This window comes from Phyllostomus hastatus, unplaced genomic scaffold, assembly GCF_019186645.2.
Source record: "Phyllostomus hastatus isolate PE091 unplaced genomic scaffold, TTU_PhHast_1.1 phas_contig_40, whole genome shotgun sequence".
Lineage (NCBI taxonomy): Eukaryota > Metazoa > Chordata > Mammalia > Chiroptera > Phyllostomidae > Phyllostomus > Phyllostomus hastatus.
The window spans coordinates 77,268,875-77,280,585 of record NW_025333872.1 but is presented as its reverse complement, the minus strand read 5'-3'; the positions used below and the strand labels follow the sequence as shown (position 1 = coordinate 77,280,585).

At 33.7% G+C, this 11,711-nt stretch overlaps 1 protein-coding gene across 1 annotated transcript in view; it reads left to right on the top strand.

Moving 5' to 3' along the window:
* HBS1L (HBS1 like translational GTPase) overlaps positions 1 to 11,711 on the top strand; it is an 85,742-nt gene that overhangs the window by 24,633 nt on the left and 49,398 nt on the right. The gene's annotated exons all lie outside the window — the stretch shown is intronic.

Sequence of the window (11,711 nt, the reverse complement as noted above, 5' to 3'; positions counted from 1 at the left end):
TTTCCAGTTCAAATACCAAATTTGAGGTGCAAAGTCATTTTTATTTGCATTATGATCAAGTGCATTAATATTTTACCTTAGGAATAGAAATAATACTGTAATTACATTCTAAATGATATAAAATAAAAAAATTTAAATTACCATTTTACTCTTAATTTTTTGTTGTTATTTTTTAAAAGATCTGATGTTCATAGATGTTTTATCTTTTTGCATTCTAAAATCTTTGGTTGGCTTTTTTGGTTATGATTCTTACCATTGATTGCCAAGTACTAGTGTTTTACTTCTGTACCGAGCACTTTGCTTAACTTCTCCTTTTATATTTTACCTTTTTCTTATTTATTAGTTTTACTAAAGTGGCATTGTAACCTGTTTTTCTCCTTCTGGCTTTGAATCCTTCTTTCTTGAACTTTTCCTTCACACTTTTTCTTATGTAAGTGGTAATAACTATTCCCAGTGTCTAATATATTTAATTTTTAGTGTTCATTTGGGAGGTTATGTAACTAATTGTCACACAGAAGATAACGTTAACACAGTGCTTTTCTCTGTATGTAAAGGAAGCACTATTAGGATAAACAAGGAGGAAAATAATGGATTCTTATATGATTATTTACCTTTTAGAATGACCCCGAATCTCTGTGTAGACCACTGCAAAGAAACAAGTACACAATTATATATTCAGAAGAACTGTGTATCAAGTTTTCTGTTTCATGTTCACACAAATAAATATTTGGTTTTAAAATCAGTTTTGTAGTAGCCTACAAAATGTTTTCTGTTATATATATAAACACAGATAATGTTGACTAGACAGGGGTTGACTGAATATCTTTGTGTTTTTTATGTTATATAAGCCCCAGTTGTATACTACAATTTTTAGGGTCTAGAAAGACTTGTCACTTTTTGAGTGTATGTGTACATTTTTATAAAAGCTGCAGTGCAATAAATGATAATTCTAAGGTTTTCTTAAATCAAGTGTGAAAACATACCAAAATTTATCCATTAGGGTTTTTTATATAAGCTTGGTATTTCAGAATATATTAATAATTCATGCTGAAGGTATTGCTTTATCTTCCTGTAAACAAATTAAAAAACAACTCCTTAGTTATATAGAATTCTTGTAGATATTTGTCATTTATACTCTTGCTTTCAAAAAAGTAAAATTATATACATTTGTACTTTTCAGGATTCACATAGAAACACTGTTATAGGTTATGGTGAATACGAGTCATGTACTTGCAAAGATGGCAGTAGAAGTTAATAGAATTGATAAAGTGCACATTTCTGGTGTTGACATGTCTGGTTTATATTATGTAACTTAAAGGAAAGCATCATTTACTTGCAGAAGATATACCAAGATGAACAGAGATAATGATTCTTCACTCTCAAAGGGAGGGGGTTTGAGTACCTAAACACATGATTACATTTATTACAGCGTGGTAGACGTCACATTGTACTCTTCAGAGCTGATGTCTTTGCCTTCCTGATCCAAGCGGCCACCACCTTCTGTTTCCCATCTTTAGTAGTAGTATCACCCGCTTCCAGTTGCTTAGGCCAGAAACCAAGCTAACATAATCTTTGATTTTTCTTTCATTTACTTTTGATAACTCATTACCAGTCCTTTTGGCTTTACAAATAAGTAAATATGCGCATACATATACAGTTGTTTGTTACTTGTGGTAGTTATATTTTATAAAGTTATATACTAGTGAACACTGAATGAAACGTGTGAACACTGAATGTGTGACTACTGAACCATAGTTCCTACAAGAAATAGAAGGTTGGGTTTCTGTGAGATTCTGGTCATGATATTTTTGTCAGTCAATTTAATACATAACCTTATTTTATCTACTTATTTAAAGATACTTTAATATTTTATTTATGTATTATTGATTCATTAACACTGAACTCTAGCAACACTATAAGTCTTGCCCAAACAAAGCTTATCTAACACATCTTTTATTTGTCAGGCGCGTCACAGCTACCTTGTTGTGGGAACACTAAATAGCACTTAAGCATTACTCTTTGGAGGCCATTTTAAACAGCAAAATTACAGACTAAAAGTCACAATGCCAAAAATGTGGCAGTAAGCAGGTCGTGGAAAGGACGCTTCTGTACTGTATGAGAGCTGAAGCAAGATGGGGTGCTGCCTTATTGAACCTCAGCTGGGAATGTCACATATTTTGTTCCTCTGCACTTGTCTGTGAGTGACTGTGAAAGTGCCACAGGTGACTTTGGGGTTATAAATTTTAGCAAGTAGGTGAATTAGCTAATTTGGAATCTGAGAATAATGAAGATTTACTATATGTTTTTTGACTTACTACTCTGTCCTTATTATTGTGTCTTCTCATAAAGCACCTTAGCTTTGGATAAAGCTATTGAAACACCTAACTGTTTTTTTCTCAGTTTATTTCCTCCAAAATACTTTTTATACTTCCTAAAATACAGCGTTAATTTTCTGTTCCCATGTAGAAACCTTTTAAATTATTTTATAAGACCTTTTATGAACTGGTTTCTGTTTGTGTGCCCCCCTACCCAAACCCACCCAAGAACCACCCACCTGAGTTTTCTCTGCTTTGCTCTTCCTTCCTCTACCATCATTTCTTCCCTTGGCCAATTGCTGTTTAGGTTGTAGTTTACTTACCACTTTACCCCCATTCTTGTCAAAGGGAAACCTTCATATGCGTGGTATTTCACTATATTCCTTTTAATACCACCCTATGTAAAAATCATACCTTTCCCATACAAGTAGTCCCTTTCGTGTTGTTCCATATGGCACTTACATCATCTGCCATGGTATGTGTACACGAAGTTGTTTGTTTGTTATCTGTCTCCTCACTGCTCCCCATTCCTTTAAAGTGATTTGTACAACGGCAAGGATTTTGTGTGTTTACTGCTGTATCCCCAGCTTAGAATATGCCCACATAAATGTAGGAAAAGATTTAAAGAAAAAAATGAGTCCCTCCTAATACAGTTCCATAGTCTTGTTCCCCACAGGAAGTTATAAATAAATCTGTAAGCATGTTGTTTATTTTTCTAGAAACTTGCATGTTGTACATATATAAATGTACATATATATCTTTACACAAATGGGAGGATACTAGACACTTCTATATCTGTATCACTTAGAAAATTTTACAAGTCTTTTTGTTATCAGCATACAGAGATCAATCTCATTGTTTTTAAAAGCTGTATTTAAAAGCTATGTAGAATTCCACAATGTTTGTACATTAAAAAGGCACTGTTGATAAACATTTTAAGTGTTCTTAGTTGCTATTGCTAATGACCCTAAGATAAATAACCTGCATTTCTAGAAATTGAGTTTCTAGGCCAAAAAGTGTATACTTTGAAATTTTTGATAGCTGCTGCATTAATTGTCCTTAATAGAGGTAGTAGTAACTTCCTAACCTCTTTCCCATGGGTGTATGAGTGTTTTTCTTCACATTCTCATAGATATGGTTATTTTTTGGTGTTATGCCAACCTGATAATTAGAAAAATTGTTTTCAGTTACTTATATATCTTTGATGAGTGAGGCGGACTGCTTTATTATATACTTAAATTCTTTGTATTTCTTTTTCTTGGAACTGTTCCTAATCTTTGCCATTTTTCTGCTGGTTATATTTCATAATGACTTTTAGGAATGTGTGAGTGTATTTAATACATTTATATTTGATTTATATATTTAAATACTAAGTAAATTAGTGTTTTGTGATATGCTTTTTCTGATTGTCATTTTTTAAAGTCATTAGAAGACAGATGGTTAATTTTAATATATTTGTATTTATCAATCTTTCATGGGTTTTTCAAAGTTCTCTACTAAAAGATAATTTTTGAAAAATTGTTTCTTCTAATGTGTATGATAGGTTCAATTTTTTGTTTTAAATATTTGAATCTTTGATCCAGCTGCTATTAGTGGGTAAGCTAGGAACTTGGTTTCTCTACTAACACCCTTCCTCTTTTCAATAACTGGGTTTTTCACAGTACCTTTTGTTGACTTACACATTGTCTTTTTTAACCGGAATTGAAACGCCATCTTTGATAGACTAAATTCCTCTCTGTTTATCTGTTTGTCTATGTGAGGACTCTGTTTCTTTGTTTTGTTCAATGCCAGTATCACATTTTTAATTACTGTAGTTTTTTATTACTGTTAGATTTTTAAATATTTTGTAGGCTATCTTGCTTTCTCTCTTTTTTAAAAATTGTTTTCACAAGTTATCTCATGTAGCTCTTTTATGCACTTGAGCTTTCTAAAGAGATTATCAAATTACTGAAAAATTTCTAGTTGAAAATTTTTTTGAGATGTTTAATGTTTTTTAAATATATTTTACTGATTATGCCATTACCGTTGTCTTTTTTTATCTCTCCTTTATCGCCCTCTGCCCTGTACTGCCGCCACCAGCATCCCTCCACCTTAGTTCATGTCCATGGGTCATACATATAAGTTGTCTGGCTTCTCCGTTTCCCACACTATTCTTAACCTCTCCTGTCTAATTTGTACCTACCATTTATGCTTCTTATTCCCTGTACCTTTTCCCTCATTCTCCTCCCTCCTCCTCCCCACTGATAACCCCTCCATGGGATCTCCATTTCTGTGAATCTGTTTCTGTTCTCGCTCTTCACTTAGTTCATTTTTGTTTCTGTTTTTGTTTAGGTTCAATTGTTGATAGTAGTGAGTTTGTTGTCATTTTACTCTTCATATTTTTCATTTTTTTCTTAGATAAGTCCCTTTAACATTTCCTATAAAATAAGGGCTTGGTGAGGATGAACTCCTCTACCTTGACCTTATCTGGGAAGCACTTTATCTGCCCTTCCATTCTAAATGATAGCTTTGCTGGGTGGAGTAATCTTGGATGTGGGTCCTTGCCTTCCATGACTTTGAATACTTCTTTCCAGTTCCTTCTTGTCTGTAAGGTTTCTTTTAAGAAACCAGCTGATAGCCTTATGGGGATTCCTTTGAAGGTAACTGTCTCCTTTTCTATTGCTGCTTTTAAGATTCTCTCCTTATCTTTCATCTTGGGTAATGTAATTATGATGTGCCTAGGTGTGTGCTTTCCTGGGTGCAACTTCTTTGGGACTCTCTGAGCTTCCTGGACTTCCTGGAAGTCTGTTTCTTTGCCAGATTAGGGAAGTTATCCTTCATTATTTTTTCAAATCAGTTTTCCATTTCTTGCTTTTCCTCTTCTCTTTCTGGTATCCCTATGATTCAGATGTTGTAACGTTTCAAGTTGTCCTGGAGGTTTCTAAGCCTTTCCTCATTTTTTTTTTTTTGAATTCTTGTTTCTTCATTCTCTTCTGGTTGAATGTTTATTTCTTCCTTTTGTTCCAAATCATAGATTTGAGTCCTGGTTTCCTCCCCTTCACTGTTGGTTCCTGTGCATTTTCCTTTATTTTACTTGGCATAGCCTTCATTTTTTCCTCTATTTTGTGACCATATTCAACCGTTTCTGTGAGCATCCTGATTACCATTGTTTGGTACTTTGCATCTGATAGGTTGGCTATGTCTTCATCACTTAGTTCTATTTTTTCTGGAGCTTTGACCTATTCTTTCATTTGGGCCATATTTCTTTGTTTCGGTGTCCCTATTACGTAGTAAGGGGTGGAGCCTTAGGTATTCCCTAGGGCGGGGCAACCTATCTCACTGTTGTGGCATCTTATGTGTGGGAGGGGGTCTGAAAAGGAACAATGCCACCTCCTCAGATCTGCAGGCTTTCAGTCACTTCCTCCTCTACCCATAAGCAAATTGGGCCCTTCTTATGCTGATTCCTGGGTAGATGAATTTGTGTATGTTCTAAGACCTTGTGGGTATCTCCAATGAACTCTTCTGTGAGGCTGGGAGTTTCTCCCACTGCTGCAACCCCCACAGGATTTTATAGCCAGAGGTTTTGAGGCTTTATTTCCCCACGCTGGAACCCTGGGTTGCACAGTCTGTCTTGCTCCTCAGTTGTTCCTCCCAGCTTATTCACATGCAAAGGTGGGACTGCCCAGTGTGCCAGCCACTGCCTTGCTTTGCGTCCTCTCCACCCTGTCTCCGCCCCTCCTACCAGTCTGGATGAATATTTCTTCTTTAACTCCTTGGTTGTTAGACATCCATACAGTTTGATTTTCTGGCAGTTCTGGTTATTTTTTGCTTTTAAATTTGTTGTCCTTTTGGTTGTACTAGGAGGCACAGTATATCTATGCCTTCATCTTGGCCAGAAGTCTGAGATGTTTAATGTCATCAAAAGATTTTTGGAGAAAAAAATAAAGTCTTCATAGATGCAAAAGGCTTTAGACATTATATTACTAAACATTATTATTATTTTAATAGATTTTCTAGTGGTGATCTAGTCTTGTAACATTGGAACAATTCTGATTGGTTAGGACGGATTAGTCTTTTAATAGATTTTATTTGCTGTAAAACAAAAAAATATTTTTCTTTTGATAGATTTTATTTGCTGTAAAACAAAAAAAAATTTCTTTTTTTAAAAAGTTTTATTAGACCCTTGCTAACAGATAAAGAAGACTTGTCTCGGGGCATGGAGTCTACATCACCAGCAGCTTGTGGAGGTAGGGAAGACAGTTATGTCCATCATCCCAGCGTTTTGCAGTGTTTTCAGACACACAGTAGCTGGGAGAACAGCGAAAATTATTCAGAAAGGATTTATGGTAGCTGTAGACAAGGGGAATGGGAGATGGTAAAGAGGTGCTGATTCTGGGACAGGCCCAGCAAAGTCCTCAAGGAGGAAGGGCCAGCTTGCTGGGTGCTGTAATTTTAATTTAAAAAATCTCAGATTTGTTTTTTCCTTGCCATTGTTAATATTTTATTTAAGATTATTTTTATTTATTCATAAAATGAATTTATAGGTATGTGTATTTGTTTTCCTGGCTTTTTTCTTGTGATGCTTTTATTGAACATTTAGAAAGTTTTTCTTTTTCCTTAAATAATTTAAAGGGCATTCAAATTATTTGTTTCATGATAGGATTTATCATTCTAAGTATTCTGTGGTCAGTTTTGAAAATTTTAATTTTCTTAGAAAACCATGCATTTTATACAGGTTGACAGACGGGGCTAAAAACATTACTTTTCCTCCCACCTTCTTAAGTTCTAGCTGGGCTAATAATTCAAAGACATGCAGCAAATTAAAAGGACAAAAATCAAATTTTAATATGTGCGCGTGGGGAATTCACATAGCATGAAAATTTCCAAAGACAGTGAGGTAAAATTAGGTGTAGATGTTATCTTGGACAAAAGGCCAGAGCAGGGTTCTGAGATTCAGAGGAAACAGGCAGTTTACAGGTTGCGGAAGAAGAGCAGAACTCACACGGCAGCCACCTTGCTGCTTCCCTGTGACACAGAGGGTGAGTCGCTGCCAGGGCCCTGGCAGGAGCCCTCCCTCCCATTCGCACTCGGTTAGGCTAATGTTAGGCTATGGTTAGCATCCCAAAGTGACGTTTGTTGGAATAGGCCTTATCATTGACTCCCTTAGGTAGGAAGTAGGGTTATCAGTCCTTTCTGAGTCTGGTTTCCTAATAACCAGCTTAAAATCAGTATCCCAAAAGGCATAGTTTTGGAATAAAACAGCCTTATTTTCTTGAAGATTTTTCTATATTGTAGTTAAATCTCCATTCTTATTTTAAATATTGTCTTTTCTCTACTTTCCCCTTTTGCCACCCTTTTTTTCCCCCCTCTTGATTTATTACCTTATAATTTATTTTTCCCCTCAAAGATTGGCTCCTAGATAGGTAATTAGTTCTGGTTTTAAATCATTAGTTAGGGAGTTGACCTATTTTATAAAACACCTAATCTGTTTTCTGTGTGGAACATTTCATTGACTTTAAATGTATTTTACATTATTCATTTTAAAGGTAATTAATTTATAAAGTTTCAAACAAAATAATATAACAAATACATTTTATTTATTCACATTTTCTTTTGTTGTCCCTCCACCCCCACCCCACACCCACACTCACTCTGTGTTTTGTTGGGAGAAAAATAGGATAGAAACATCTTTACTTTGTTTCTTTAATTAGATATTTTTTCCCTAATATACTTCATAAGATTAAACCCCCTTTTCTCTGGTGACACCAGATTGATTCGAGAGGCGTGTGATTTCTGCCTATGCATGTGATAAGGGACAAGGTCTGTTCCAGAGGGCTAGATGCTCAGTATAATGATTCCACCACCCGTATCATCACATTTTCCTGAACAGTCTAGAAGGAAAGTTTCTTTAACTACTCATTTAGAGAAGTTTTCAATATTTTTATAATTTAGATTTTGAAATGAGAACTTAAATACTTATATAAAAATTAGCCTTTTGTCATGGTAATAAATTAGAACTGTAATTTCTAAAATAATATATTGTGTTGGTATGCCTCTTTAACTTAGATAAACATTTTAGTTCATTTTGTTAATATCGAAAGTTACCAATAGCAAATACAAGTAAACTTAGAATGGGTTATCATATAACTTCCTGATACATTTATATGAATGGACTCCTAAACAAATGAATATTTAGGGAGTAAAACTGTGGGATAATCTTTCAGTTTTTTGATGGTATTTTCCTTTTCATCTTTTTTTTTTTTTTTGGAGTAATAATGGCTTTAATTGAAAAGCGATCAGAAGGGCAACGGGGACAGGAAGTTGGTAGATGTGGGGATGAGAGAGACAGTGGCAGAGACAAGGCTGCAGATGATCAAAACTGCCTGGAAGAGTCAGCTCTCAGGTACAGGGGTCCTGAGGGAGAAAGAGAAAAGGGAAAGGCTGCTTTCTGTACTACACGAAGCTGAAATAATGAGTGGGACTGTTGCCCTTGGCCTAAGGTCACCTCACCTTTTCATCTTAAAACACCCAAGAGGGAAAACAGTCCCAAAACTGTAAATGGAGTAACATAGAGTGTTGTTTGTTATTCCACAAAAACTGTGGAGCTTGAAATACATATACAGTATTACTGTTAGAAAGGGACATCTGTTGTAAAAACCAAAAACATAGACTATTTATGGTATAAAATTTTGTAATTAGTCAACATAAGTTGAAAGAGAAATAGTTTCGACAAAATGCATATTGTGAGAAGTGAGGTTTTAACTTTTAATTGCTATTGAGCCTTTTTCTAACCTTGGGTTTATTTTGATTTTTTTGGAAAGCAGTTGATTTTAAAAAAGTAAGCATTAAGAAAAAATAGTCTACAAGATAAGTCAAAGGAATTGTGTAATTTAAATTTAACATTGTTTAAGGTTCTTAAAATTGGTATTTTCATTGCTCACAAATAAAGTAGCCAATAAGTGTTTATATTGATCAGACCATTAAGAGAATTGGTTGTTTATTTTAGTGTTTAAGGCTTTGGAAAAATATATTTTAATACTGGACTGTACAATTGATCTATTTTTGAAAAGATTTGTTGTAGTAATACTGGTTTGTTTTGTAATGTTTAGAAACCTATTGTGCATCATTTTCCTTTCCCTTTGAATTTCATCTGGTTTTCCCTTCAAGTAAAGTTTCATTCAGAAAATAAAGCCTAATCTTACAAAATGAAGATATAGCTATTTGATAGCATTGTTTTTGGTTTTATAGTGTCAATAGTCTACTAAACAAACTTCATATAGTATATTTGTATACATGTATAATATATTTGTATATTATAAATACTGCAGGTTGATTTTCATATTTTTGAGTTTTGATGGCAGGTTCTATAGAGAAGATGTAAGAAATTAAAGATACAGCAGAATTGTAAACACTTCCAACAGTATCATTTTTTTCTATTTATTGTTCTCTTTCCTTGACGTTACCTGATTAACTAAATGGAAGAGAGAGACACATTAGATTTTTAGGAGGTGATATAACTTCTTTCTCCCTTTCTCAGGTCAAATGTATTATAAGATTTTATCCTTATCTTGGAAATAAATCCTGTGATTAATTTGGAAAGTCTCTATTACAAAAATATTATCAATATGGTTGTTATGAATGCTTCTAAATCCATATGAACTTTTCAGTAATGTACTTATATATTTCATCTTAGTAAATCCTTTTTTATAGGCATATTTAACAATAATTTTTTGATGTTCCCTTTTAAATACGTTTTTCTTAGATAAACTGGTGAAAAAAAATTTCAATCACTAATTTTGTTCAAGCATTTAAAGTAGTTTTATACTTGTACAGAAAACTTCAGAATCAATTGGCTTCTGCTTTAAAATTATGTGGGCTTTTGAAAGGAAGTGGTTTATTTGAGTGAAAAAAACTAGTTCAGAATGTTCTCATATATGTCTTAAGATTCTCTTTGTATATACACCTACACTGGAAAAATTGAAACACGAATTGCTTCATTTAAAAATAATTTGCTGCAGACTCAAAACACCTTATCTTCATGAATAGCCAGAACCATATAAGAATTGCATGAATGTTAAATGCAGAGTTTTCTTTTAGTCTTAATTTTTTTTTACCATTCAAATTATAATCAGGTTAAACATTTTTCAGTGTACTTTCTTATTTCACCCCAAGGCAGTTATAAATAATTTTAATATTTTTTTGTGTTTGGTAAGTATTCTAGCAAGGGATAGAAAGGAGGGACGAATTCAGTTTAGCCAGCATTTATTACATGTTCACTTTTTATCAGAAAAATGTGGTTGACGCTGGGGGCATAGTCACAGACTTTCCCCTAGAGCTTCATAGTGGTCCTTCAGAGACGAAGTCCGATTTAAGAGCAGTGCCAAGTAGAGACTGGTGTTTTCTCCCTGAACGTGTTACCTGTTTCTTTTTATTAGCTATGTTTAAAGTATTCTGTTCTGGGAGCTGCTACCTTTCAAGGGAAGAAAGGGAAGTGAATTAATGTGTTCAGTGTAAACTGTATGTTCGGCTTTGTATATATCTCGTTTGGTCAATATGGGGTGATTCTCATATTGAGGTAGATTAAAGAAACTGAGGCTCGTAAATAATTTGCCTTATTCCATGTGACTACTGAGAGGCAAACTGTGACTCAAACTGGGTTCTTTTGAACTTCAACAACCATTTCATTGCATATTACTTGTAACAAAATTTTATATTGTAAATAATTTTTCCTTGTTTGGTTTTTATTGATAGGTATTTTCAGCATAAAAGCTGGTTTGTTAGGGAAACCAGTTTTATGATTAGTGAGGTATTTAAAACTTACTTTCAAGTGTATTTTTTTCTGCTAGTAAGTATTACTTAGGAGACTTTGACATTCATATATAGAGAATGGGTATCAGTTTCTCAATATTTGCAAATTAACAGTTTTAGGAAATGAAGCCCTTTTATAGATTATTTAATTTTAAATCAATTTTTGGTCTTTGATTCCTTACTTAAGCAACAGTTCTGTTTGATTTAAGTTGCTGGCCTGGTGCCATTGTTAGGCACGAGCTTCAATAAGTAATATTCTTATATTTCTGAGTGTATGTGTATTGAGTAGAAAACTCAAATGAGCTAGCAGTAGAAAAAATATTGTACTAAACTTTTATATCTGTTATCTCATTTAATAGTCACAATAACCATTTAGAGTAAGGATTTTTTTATCCTAGTTTTAAAGCTGGAGGCTCTCAAGCTCGAAAGTGGGTAAACATCTTGTCAAAGGCTTCAGGATAGTAAATGGAACCAACGTTTAAAATAAGATACTTCTACTATCAAAGCCCTGCTCTCTCTAACTCTTTGTATATGTTTTTTTACATACAGGGAATGTAAGTTCTTTTTTAAAAATATGAGGACACACTTTACTTTTAAATCTTTTTTAAC